At 27.4% G+C, this 13,939-nt stretch overlaps 1 long non-coding RNA gene across 1 annotated transcript; it reads left to right on the top strand.

The window, feature by feature from the left end:
* Nucleotides 1-536: 536 nt before the first annotated feature.
* LOC149055813 (uncharacterized) lies at nucleotides 537-1,997 on the top strand. The gene is made up of 3 exons (XR_016191571.1): nucleotides 537-739; nucleotides 807-954; nucleotides 1,022-1,997. It is a non-coding gene; the product is annotated as an uncharacterized LOC149055813 (long non-coding RNA).
* Nucleotides 1,998-13,939: the final 11,942 nt, after the last annotated feature.

Below are 13,939 nucleotides of genomic sequence, written 5' to 3'. Positions count from 1 at the left end.
ACGATAATAAATGTCGGTAAACCGTTTCTGAAAACATGTGGTTAATCGTTATTCGTTAATGTTAGTTTTCCATTATCAAGTATGGAATATTAATTATAAATTAATTACTATTCTTTGACTGTTTAACCAAAGAAAACCTTTTAAGTAAATACTATGTTATGTCGTTATGTGTATTATTTAAAATATAAATTTAAAGGTTAAGCCAATTATTCCAATGCATACCATACCACGAATAATAATACGTATCTTAATTCGTGATGCATACCTGTTATATTTTTTGATCGTGTTTTAATGTTGTATTTTGGTTAACAAATTTGAATTTAATTAAAAATATACCTCTTTCCAATCAGTAATATTATAAGGTATTTGGGAATCAGATTTCGTACTTTGCCGACACCTTATTTGTATAATTTATTGGTAAGGTCAATCCAAATTTAATATATGAGAATTTTATTTATTTTTTTATTAAATGATTTATACATATTATTGACAAATAATAACCATGGTTCAAATATTTTAATTTTATTTCAGTGGCAATTAGTAGAGTTTATATGATTAATCAAAAAATACAATGAACTATATGACTAGAAAGCTTAATTTGACCAGCAATTAATGCAAATTTACATTGCTTGCTACTGGTATCCGATGACTATAAATTAATATGGAATAAAAGAATAAAATATCCATATTTCTTTACATATTATATTTTAATCTTTAAACAATCTAAACAAATTATTATGTAAGTATGAATTTTTTTTATAAAATAAATAATTTGATATTTATCATAATTTTTGCTTATATTTTAGAAAATTAATTTTGTTTTCTTTCAAATTTCAATTGCAATTTGTAGTACTAACTTTTAATTCAAATATTTATAACAAGATTGGATGAACAAATACAATTTGTTATTGTGGTTAGTCACAGCATAGTACATCTCAACTGATAACTTAATAAGTATGGATAAACAATTTTTTTATACAATAAATCATTTCTATAAATAACTTAATGTTTTTTTTTTCAGTTTCATTCAGATGAAAAAAGAAAACAGCGCAGCATCAAGACCGCAACTACTTCTATATTTGTAACATTTGTTGATTGTCACATTAATTGTTAATTTTATGTTTAAATAATTAAGTTAAGTTAAGTTATTGATTTACTATTTTCTATAATTAGGGCTATGGAGTTTTTATTAACCTAAATTGGTAAATTGAAAATTTTTTTTGAATACGGTAGTGCCAGTTTTACGTAATATTAAAAGATTTTTATATCATAAAATATTAATTAAAAATTAACATAATTTCAAAAATAAGTGTAAAATTGAATAATTTTTTAAAACATCCATAGCCCTAAAAATATGTTGCAATATAGAGTAGATAATACATATAAAGTATGTTTAATGTTCATTTAATTTTTATTAATTTATCTAGGGTAGTGGACATGTTAAGTGTTAATATTTTTTATTAGTTATGACCTTACCCAAATCCTGCAATAACTTGCACTACGGAAATTTGTTCATACTCTAGTAAAATTATTGATAACTAATGTGTTTATTTCCTTAGATAATTTAGTAATGAATTAATGTCCATTATTTGTCTATTCACACACAACTACACAAGTTATTTTTAATATGAAATGCAAATTATACACTATATAAAAAAAATATCCCTGAATATTTAATATTTATAAATGGAAAGTCGGGTAGGCACTATGAACAACAGGCCCTGGGCCTATAGCCTCGCATCAGATTGACTCACTTCCTCAATGCACAAAACATGTAATCAAAATGACTTACCTATTCTATTTTTTTTTTTTTTAGTATACACAGATTGATTTGTAATTATTTATTTTTAATGAAATGAAAACCTTAAATGACAGGAGCTTTGTAAACATATTATATAACTTAAAAAAAAAAAAAAAAGGAATGTGTGAATAGACCTTTAACTACTTTAGTCTTGGCTCTAAATCTTGAATCCAAGTACATAAATAATACATTTTTATCTGCATAGTTATAAATTATTTTTCTAAATACATAGAAATTGTTGATTTACTTTGTTTTAAAATGAATATATGTTATCTGTTTAGTATAATCATTTACTATAGAAATTAAGATACACCATACTGTTTTTAAAAAATATTTATTTTGTAATTTACTCGTCAATCTGATATAGAAATATAAATTATATTAAATAAACACATATGTATTATGTATAATTAACAAATAATAAACTTAAATAAATTAACAAAATATACAACATAATATCTTCTTAACATAAAGCATTGGGTTTTCCAAATTTATTTAATTTTAGTTATCTAAGTTACATACCTATAAGTATACCTACATATCAATATAAAACATAATTGATTTAATGATGAATATGACATGTTTCACACACATAAAAAAGATAAAGGTACCTATCTATCTCATACATTTATAGTACTATTGGTTTTTCACATTTTATCTGTTCTCCGTTGAGTTAACATCTCACAGAGTTACTTTTAAATACATATATTACTTTTCTGTTAATATCCAATAAATTATACAAATAAGGTGTCGGCAAAGTACGAAATCTGATTCCCAAATACCTTATAATATTACTGATTGGAAAGAGGTATATTTTTAATTAAATTCAAATTTGTTAACCAAAATACAACATTAAAACACGATCAAAAAATATAACAGGTATGCATCACGAATTAAGATACGTATTATTATTCGTGGTATGGTATGCATTGGAATAATTGGCTTAACCTTTAAATTTATATTTTAAATAATACACATAACGACATAACATAGTATTTACTTAAAAGGTTTTCTTTGGTTAAACAGTCAAAGAATAGTAATTAATTTATAATTAATATTCCATACTTGATAATGGAAAACTAACATTAACGAATAACGATTAACCACATGTTTTCAGAAACGGTTTACCGACATTTATTATCGTCTATCTACTAATACGTGATAAGATCGTATACCAGGAATCAGTAACCAGTGATATATTTTGTAACCATGATGGTAAAGTGTAAAATGTTAAAATGTTATTTTTATACTTTATAGCTGATACAGCTGCGCTTCTGCTGGCTAGTCGTTCACCGACACTTGTCGTTCGGGTGGGAGTGATGATAAGACACCTTTTTTTTTTTTTTTTTTTTTTTTTTTTTTTTTATTGGTATTGTTTATCTATCTTGTTATTATCGATAATGACCGTTATGGGTATTGTTAAATTGAGATAAAATTTCATTTTGACTTCTGGTTTTTACTGTTGGGTTTGTAAAATTGCCCAGTAGCAGCAAATTGAACGAATATTTAAGCATTAATAAGTCGCAAACTAATTACTCAAATAAAATTCTGTAAACGTTAAAATTATTTCTTTCAGTATGTTTATAGATTTTCGTTATTAAAAATAGGTATTACCATTTGAAAATCTAAAGTTGATAGTGTTTTATCTAATAAGGGAGGTAGTTAAAATTATGAAAATTGTAACACAGTGTAAAATAGTAAAACCTAGAAAGTTTAAAAAAAAAATTATTTTAAAATTCCTAATACTTACCGAGATATTAACTGGTTCATGATAAAAAAATCACCCTGTATATTGTTTCAAATAGTCATCAATTCTTTTAGATTCTGAGCAGGACGATGAATATAGGTATTGATTTTTACCATGATGTGTGTCTTTATTTTTATTTTTTGTGTCTATCATCGTGTTTTGGGGCTGTAAAAGTGCTTCGATTTTTGACTTCAGTACCGGTACTTTGGGAGGTCAAAAGTAAAAAATTCTTAACATTTAAAATTTGAATTTTGACAACATACGTAAAAATCACGAAAATTCGTAAATTATTTTATGCTAGAAATTCATAAAAAAATTTCCTTTTATATCTAAGATTTGAAAATTTAATACAAGGCTCCTAAAATATTTTTACTATAGCAGTTGAAAAATAAAAGAAATACTAGTTATAATTTTTTTTTACAAGCATTCAAATTTTAATTTTGACAACATACATAAAAATCACGAAAATTCATAAAAATGTTTCTTTTTAAATCTAAGATTTTAAAATTTTTAATAATCTATAATATATCCTAGACAGATAAACCGTTTCTGCTCAGAATCGTTTTTCGTATACAATGATTTAATATCATTGGATTCAAATTTAATTCCATCCATTCCAGTAACCCACTTGTAACCTACTGTACACCAGAGCGATATCCACTTTCCCGTTTTTTTTATTTAATCATTATGTTACGATGATATTTTTCTAAATCGTTTGATTATAAAATTGAAACTGAGTAATTAGGTACATAACTAAAATAATTTTTTGAACGATACACTAAATGACGGATATTATAAAGTATTATATAATATTAAAATGGATTTTACAATAATGAATAAATGTGAATCGGGATGTACAATGTAGAAAATTGATATTATGTCAGAAACAGACTTCTCTCTAAAAGTACAGTTGACTTTTACACTCGTTTGGTTTTGGGAGCTCAGAGTGGATTATTTGATAGTATATACTATATGTATACCAACCACAATATTTGATTTCACCAAAAGTTATTTTTATGAATTCACTTGAATTATTTTTATAATCGCTTAGACAAGTTCTTGTTTAGATTAATTAGATAAGTGTTATAAAATAATAAATATAAAAATATAACTGGATAGTGATCAGTCTATTTTTATTGTGCTTTAGAGCTCTTCACATTTTTTGTTTTACTCAAGTACACTCAAAAATTATATTACAATATGGTATGCGTGCAAATATAATTTACTGTAATAAAAAATAAATGTTTATTAAACATTGTTAGTACGGACAATTTTAGACTGACCAAAAAACTATATTTTACGGACTTGATTATCGCGTGTCACAAAAGCATAACAGTTATGTATTTTATACCTATGGAATTATTACACTGTTATTTACAACCAACAGTTGGATACAATAATATAATATACCAGCACGGTTACAGACAATTTTATTTTAGGTACTAAACAAAAAATCAAAACTCATCTCAATTTGTCATCGTTGCGTTTTTAGGGCCACTCCTTTTTACTGTTATTTTTTATAGCCACCGGAGCAAGTCGTGTAATCATAATGTCTCTACGGGCGTCCCTACTACATTCGTTTTAATTAAGATTACCATCTGAAGAGCACAGCTGCAACTATGGTGCTAAGCAGGCAAAATAGTGTACCCAGTCATTGTAATTAAGAACTATGGAAATTGTGTGTCTCCAACAGCTATTACTTTGAATGTAATTAGTGCAAAAGGGCCATGAGGAAATACAACCACATGATTTATTTTAGGTAGTTTTTCGGAGTTTTCTGTGTTTTGTCATGCACCCAAACCATTATTTGGACAAAAAGTTTAGTTCAAATTTAATATGAACTTTGACTGTGAAATATTTACTAAAACTCTAAGGTGCATTTTATATTCATATAAAGTGTGGGCAATTATATTTGGACCTATCCTAGTAAAAATTAAACATACAAAAACAGTGTTTATACTTTATTGAAACCATATTTATTTTTGACATTATAAGTAGAGACAGTAAAGAGCTTAATATCTGTATAAGCTTTTAGTCTAATGTTGTATGCAATCCGAATTTCACGGTGATCACATTTTATGACTTGGATGTGTTGTCAGAAAATATAATATTTAAAACATTTGCGTCCGAAGTCTTGGATGATTAAAAAAATAAAAATCGTATTTGATTCTGAATGGATCGATTTTTGTATTGAAATTACAACTAACAAATTTATCTCAATTTGTTCAAGGAATGTTTTTTTTTTTTTAGTTTTTACTTTTAATTAAACTTTCTTATTTTCAAAAAAATCAGCTATGCAGTAAATACGACAGTTCTGAAAATTTTAAATGAACTATTATAGACGAGAAATGTACATATTATACTACAAAGTATAAGCCATAAATTACGTCTTTAACTTTCATTATTACTAATTAGTTAACTACTTAGATGCTGTGAATTAATATTTATAATGTACTAAGATGATACACTATTTTATTTAAATGTTGCTTTGATTTAACGATTCAACTAAGACTAAACGATGTACGATTTACATTGTTAGTTAACTGCATAGTCAAGTCATAGCAAGTAAGATTACATTTTCATAGTAAAAGGGAGTGATTAATTTTGTGGTTGGTTTATTTCGTACCAGATGGCATATACCACAATCTGTCTTATTTGAACTGAGCAGTGTAAACTGTGTGTTCTGTTTTCAATAAAATACATTTATGAGAAATCCATTTAAAACGAGATCGTAAAGTTTCCTAGATGTTTTTTAAAAGTTTACACATACACAATACGTTAACAATAATAAAAATGTTTATCAAAAATATCCATAGTCTATAAATTATTTTATTAGGCGAATAGTAATTATTTCAATATTAATTACATTTCATTTTAATTACATGCAATATATTACATTTAAAGATATCAGAATAATTTAGCAAACTAATTAAAAACGTATAATAACAAAATTGATTTTGTTTCTTGACTTTAGTATAATTGAGTTTTTAAATCATAAAAATATCTCTTGCTTTTAAATTAAAAATAATGTACAATGTATTTTCAACGTGAGTTGGCTTGTAATGTAAATTTATGTTCTTATTAATAGTTTTTATTTTGTCTCACTTTTTTCATATTTAAATGAAAAGTAATGTATCATGAAAAATAAAATTCAATCTAAAAATATATATAATAATAGTTGTTACTAATTTCAAATTTGTATACATTTTTTTATTTTTTATTTTTTAATATTATAAAAATATAATAATTGTATAATTATAAAAGAAATATCGAATTATTTTAATATTAAAATTAAAATATTAATCAGCACTGATATTAAATAACTCAGAATATTAACGTGTTTGAGATTAATGTATCTTTTGATGAATGTTCTTAGCTTGGAAAAATACCAAATATGTTTTGTTACTAATTTTTATTAATTAGTGAATAATTTATTGGTATACTTGAATATGAGGAGATTTATAATAAACTGAAGATTATTAACGATTTAAAAAATTAGCCTTAATATTTTTTTTATTTTCACTGGAATAAAATAATTTTTTTTTAGAAATGTTTTTAAAGGAAAATAATTAATTGATAGTATTGATTCTGTCATTATTATTATATATTATTATAATTGTTATAATTGTGTTGATGCATGTGAAATAATTGAATTGACTATATTTAAATAGAGATTTTGTGGTTGATACTTTCAAAAGAGTTGTATTGATGTATAGCTTACTGTTACATGATGAAAATCTAGTAATCTTTAAAAAGCTTATTAAAAAAAATACAATCATGTACTGATTAATAATTATTCAATGCATAACTCGTATAGATTATTTTTGGAAAAATACTTTAAATTAATTTTCTAATGATTATTATTTAAAAGTTGGTTTTAAGTGTGGACAACTTTGTTATATTATTAATTACAAAATAGGAATGATGTATCGTGGCGATGTAGGAATCTTAGTTAAAATGTGTGCTCATTTAGATTATTTAGAAGTTACTTTTATGAGTCGCATCCAAGTAAATCAGAACTACTCAGAGAATTAAAAGACTTTTACTTAATATTTAATAAAAATTTGGAAGAAATATTGCGTTTAGCTATAATACATGGAGGTTAGGAATTCCTTGTGATGAAAAATATAGTATGTTGATTTTAAAAGGATTAACCTGAAATGCGATTTGAATTCATGACAGAAAAGTCTTATCTCATATTCTTGTTATAATATATTATATTATTTATTATATTACTTTTTTTATTTAAATTATATAATATGATTTGATTACATTACTTTTCAAAAAAATTTTTATTTTAAAATTATCTTATATATAGTAAACATAAAACAAAAGTAAATAAAGTGTAATCATATTAATAAAGACACGTAAGTTAACACTCGTTTTATCAGTCTTAATCGTTATTGTGAACTGTACAAATGTTTAACCGTTTACAGATTCATAATCTTAACAATACGAGAGCTTAAATTAAATACGGAATACTTATTTACGTCTTACATGCTAAGAAAAAGTGTAATCTATTGTAACATTATTTTTGGTAAACCGCTAACTCAAATGATGATTTGATTAAATATAATTTAAAAATTCGCAAGATTAATTTTTTTCTTTGAACAACAAAATTATGTTTGTTAAGTTTATATTAAATAATATTAATTTAATAATGAAAATGAAATTATTTTAGCAACATTATTTTAAATACAAAAATATAATTATAGTATTAGGGTATGTATTTTGATAATTAAATAATCTAAAAATCACTGAAATTTAATTTTTATTATATTAGCGTAATAACGGTGTGTTAATCTGAATAAAAATAAAAAATAAAACCAGGATTTTAATGATGTACTCATCGTTTTGATCATTTTGCCAATGCTGACTTTACATTTTAAAACAATGATACATCATCACGTCATTTAATTACTGATTCAAATTATTACGATTGTCAGTAATTTCGTCTTAACTTTGGTGAACTAACCAACTGAAACATTAGCGTTTTAAACCGACTGAAACATTAGCCTTTTATTGTATTTTCTATAACTCTCTATTAGATTTTGTCAAATTGGAACTGTTTGAGCACCCTTTCTACCTGGGAAATTCACCGTACAGAACACACACACATAGACACACAATAAAAACATAGAAATCATAGTGTATAAAATCAATGAACTTGGCTAAAAATCTGGGTTTAAGAAAAATTGTCTTTTGAAACCTTGACAAATATTTTACAGGTATAATATAATATAATGATATTTAGATTTGCGTAGGTACCATGTTGTTGAAAAAAGTTATTTCATTTACTGGTATTCACTACTATATTATTGTGTATAAATCTATTTTATTTTAATTTAACTCAGAATATAAGATATATATATAATAAAAATATATATATATATATATATTTTTAGTTTAATTATTTTAAATAATTAACGTTTATTGTATATCATAATAATTATGATCTAAGTAAATAACATAAATGAAAATAAATAAAATTCACAAATATTAAAAGATACAATATTTATTTAAATTATGGTATCGAAACTTAGCAAATGTTTTTATCTGATATTATAACCGTTTAACAAAATCTATGGTTAAATTGTAATATGAAACAACAAATTAACAGGTACTTTTATTGCAGGCGTACAAGTTATATTTTAATTTAAATTAAATTAATAATGATCCTTCAAACCGTTAAGAAGTTTATTTCAATTTTCAAATTGAATTAAAAATCGTCAATATACAACGCTCATGCCATAATATTTATAATATAACATTGGAGTTATTGAAACGAAAAGTATAATATATCATTTAATATTGATAGTCAAATATATTCAATTATCGTTAATATATTTACAATAATAAATTATAAATATTGCATTAATAATTAAATTTTTAAATTCTTTTCTAATTATTCATCGTCTAGAATAAAAACACTGATTAGACATTGTGATCCATTTATATTGATTTTATTAACCGTGAAAAATCTCAATGTACGCATAAGAATCAAAAATTAAATCATATTTAGTTAAATGTTAAGTTTTCAAATGTTCTCTTCTTCATTGACTAGTTGTCCAATATATGTTCCATATACAAGCTTGCGGTAACCTGTTTTAATCTATTTAGTTTAAAAAACGATTTTGCTTCTGATATGGATAGTACGTATAATTCAGAAAATCAACAATAGAATTACAAGATACCAGCAATAATTTTTTAACTAATTTTAACTGATTCTACCATTTAAAATATTCAATAAAAATTAATAAAATTATTTTAGATTAGTATTGGTCTTATTGGAACGAAAATTATAATTATGGAAGTAATACACTTAGCTGGGTATTTTTTTTACTATATCATCATATTTTTCTTTGCTTTATTAAAAAATGTATAAATGCATTGATGCCTGTTGTAATATTGAAGTATTTAAATTTTTTAAATTTTTTTTAAATTTTTTACTAATCAAAAACATGGAAACTATGGCCCTCAGTTGCTATATAGGTAATTGTATTTACTGAAAGCTTTGAAAATAGATGACCAATTATAAACATTGCAAGGTATTATTTTTAAACAATTAAAAAATATATATAAACAATTAAAAACCTAACGGTCATTTTAAATACTGCAAATGTTTAAGGTCTGATCCAATCTAACAGCCTAACTATAATATATAAAGATATAGGAACGAACAATTATTATATACTTAGTAAACTATGTTAAACGTATAGATTTGATAATGACAATATCTACATTCTGCATTATTTGAATAGTTGACATATTTTTTTTTTTTTTTTTTTTCTTTATTTGAGATAAACAATCTATACCTTAGGGGCACAATAAGTTTATATGGTTAGAGAATTTACAACATGATACGCTTGACGTGAGAAGTCATCCACTAATGACACTCAAATTGATTGATTTTTTTTTTTTTAATTTTTTAAATTTTTTTTTTTTTTTTTATTTTTAGAATAATTAGTTAAACAACTGATACTCTGTAAATGATTAGTTGAGGGCAGGGGGGTGAGCAAGTAGGTCACGACACCATTTACGTTTTAAACGTCTGGGTGGGTTACCAGGAATAGTATGGACTGCAAGATTACGTATTAGCGGGTTGCTATTTGAGGAAAGACGATTGTGGAAGCGTTGGTAATGATCTATAGCTTCTTCATGTACCAGTTTCATTTTTAGATCAGTGTGAATAGTGTGGTTTGAGACGTAAGGAGGAGCGTTTAGAAGTTTCCTGAGTGCTATGTTTTGAAAAGTTTGTATTTTGTTTATATTTGATTTTTTTGCATTACCCCATAACTCTATTCCATAAGTCCAGACTGGTTTGATTAAAGATTTATATATGAGCAGTTTTGAGTTGATATTAGTGAATTTGTTATTGTTAATAAATGTTTTAAGAAGGCGTAAACGAGCGTTTAAGTTTGTTCGTTTAGACTTAATATGGTGGGCCCAGGTTAATCTACGATCTAAAGTTAGTCCAAGATATTTAACTGTTTGTGAGTTTGGAATAGGGATGCCATGAATGGAGACAGCTGGGCAGGTAGGAGGTCTAAGGGTAAAAGTACAATGTATGGATTTGGACTGATTTATTTTCAACCACCAGTTGGTGTACCATTCTTCCATGAGGGAGAGGTGATTTTGAAGATGGTGGGAGGCAATAACCGGGTCATTATTTATTGAGATTATAGCTTTATCGTCAGCATAGTCGGCGACTAGCGTATTCGGGGAGGTTGGTTGATCAGAGGCGTAGATGTTGTAGAGCACAGGCGAAAGAATTCCACCTTGTGGAACGCCTGCCGATATTTTGGCTATACTGGAGAGGGTTTCACCGAAACGAGTACTGAAATATCTGTCAGAAAGATATGATTTAATGATCAGGAAGAATACAGGATGTAAAAATTTTTTCAATTTGAAAAGGAGCCCATGGTGCCAGACCCTATCAAATGCTTGAGAGATATCAAGAAAAACGCAAGTACAATATAATTTTTTTTCTAAAGCATAAGAAATTGCATCTACAACTCTATGAACTTGGTGGATTGTTGAGTGGGTAGATCGAAATCCAAACTGAGAGTTGGGAAGAATGGAATTCATAGTTAGGCATGGTAGAATACGTTTAAGTAAAAGTCTTTCAAGGATTTTAGCGAAAAAAGGTAATAGACTAATGGGGCGATAAGAGGAAATGGTGTCAGGAGGTTTATTGGGCTTTGGAACCAGAATAATAATCGAGAATTTCCAGAGGGAAGGAAAATATGAGAGCCTAAGAACAGAGTTAAATAGATGTGAGAGGTGGATGATCGCTTTTTTTGGCAGGCATCTGGCAACTTCAGCAGTAATTTGATCAAACCCGGGAGATTTTTTGAGAGGGTATTTATCAATAGCATATTTAACTTCATTCGGAGTGAAATGTTTGACAGGGAGAGCAACTGGTAGTGGGGAGTTTAGAAACTCTTCCACAGAGTTGATGTTATTTGGAGAGGCAATATCAGGGTGAGGTTGGAAAGTTTCAGATAGGTGGAGTTTGAACAGTTCAGCTTTATCTGTATCAGATATAGCAAAGCTGCCATCGTTTTTTTTTATTGGGACGTTAGGGGCTTTAGTTTTACATGCATTTTTTGTTGCTTTCCAAAGACTACCATCATTTGCAGAGAGATTAGTTAGAAAGCTTTCAAAAGATTTAGTTTTGAGTTTAGCTAACAATTTTTTTAGATGGTTGGCTAATTTATTGTATTTTTGCTTGTGTGAAGGCAAGCGGGTTCGCTGGTAAAGAGCCCTTGACCTACGTTTTTCAACAATGATTTCACGAATGTGGACTGGTATAGCAGGAGTCTTAGAAAGTTTGAGGGAGGTGACTGTAGATGACCAAGCTGCACTTTGAATGAGGTTTGTGAAATTGTAAACAGCTAGATCCAGGTCGTCATAGGATTTTAATTTAATGTTTAATTTGATTTGTTGGTCTACAAGGTCATGAAATTTGATTTTATTAGTAGTATGGTTAAATAATTTCGGGGATTCCTGTCGAAGAGGAGGAGAGACATTAAGAGTTAGCAGTACTGAGGAATGGTCAGAATTTAAGTCAAGTATATTCTCCGTAGTACAGTGAATGTTGTTTGGGATTTTTGTGATGAAAATATTTAGAATATCTGGGTTTTTACGTGCTGAGGTCGGCCAATATGTTGGGCCTGGTGGAGCAAGGACTTTAAGATTTTCTCTAGTTACAAAATTATGAAGAACCTGACCACGCGGATTGTTTGCACGGCAACCCCAGGAATGGTGTTTTGCATTGAAGTCACCACCAATAATGCAATTGTTATGCACAGAGTTAAAGTAATTAGTAAAATTTTGAAACGTTATCTTATGTTTTGGAGGAGAGTAGACGGCCGCAATAGTAATAGGAATATTATTTAACTTTATGATTAGGGAACAGGATTGTAAATAATTAAAACAAAAATGTGGAAGAGGTTGAAATTGAATAGCATTTTTTATGAGAATAGCGACACCACCATGAGCCGTGTTATCAGGATGGTCGGTTTTTAAAAGCTTATACCCTGGTATATAAATGTTGGAGTATTTGGTGAGATGGGTTTCAGTAATAAGTGCTAAGTCAATGCGTGAATTGTAAAGAACTGTTTGGAGTTCGTTGACGTGATTTTTTATTCCATTTGCATTAAATTGTAGTATTAAAAGTGATTTATTTGTAGCTTTGTCTGACATTTTATTTAGCAAGAAGTTTTTCGATTACTTTGGTGAGTAGGGATATTAGAGGATTTATCAGTGATTTGAAATCCTCAAGGAAGTTTGTGATGGTAGAATTTAAATCAGGAGCGGTTGAAGGATTTGGATTATTAGCTGACCTACCAGAAGTAGCCTGGGCATAGGTGGGGGAATGAGAATCGGGCTGAATTGGGTGGGTGTCATTTATTGGATGACTATCTCTAACATTTGTGGTATTAAATCTAGTGTTAGTTGGTACAAAGTTACTTTTGGTGTATGGTTTTTTGGCACGCTGGAGATCCTTGTATATGGAACAGCCTTTGTAACTTGCAGGATGATCGCCTCTACAGAGAGCACACTTTGGTGGATCGGAGCGTGGATTTGGACAGTCGGGGGACTTGTGATTTGAGCCACAGCGGACGCAGCGTGAAGGGTAACCGCAGTAGGTTTTTGTGTGACCGTATTCCTGACAGTTTGTACATTGGCTGATTGTTTTAGACTTGTAGGGCTCTTCGACTTTGATTTTCGTGTGCAACAGTGAGGACAGATGAAAGATTTCAGCTGACTTGATTGATGGCTCTAGATCTACGAAAAAGAGCGGAAGTGGAATTTTTGTTACTTTGTGGAGAACATTTGTAACACGTCTTATTTCAAACAAACGAACTTCTAGTTCTTCTTTAATT

The sequence above is a fragment of the Diuraphis noxia genome, unplaced genomic scaffold, assembly GCF_037042655.1.
Source record: "Diuraphis noxia isolate RWA-SAM2 unplaced genomic scaffold, SU_Dnox_SAM2 contig0004, whole genome shotgun sequence".
NCBI classification, from domain to species: Eukaryota; Metazoa; Arthropoda; class Insecta; order Hemiptera; family Aphididae; genus Diuraphis; species Diuraphis noxia.
This window is presented reverse-complemented; position numbering and strand designations above follow the sequence as displayed.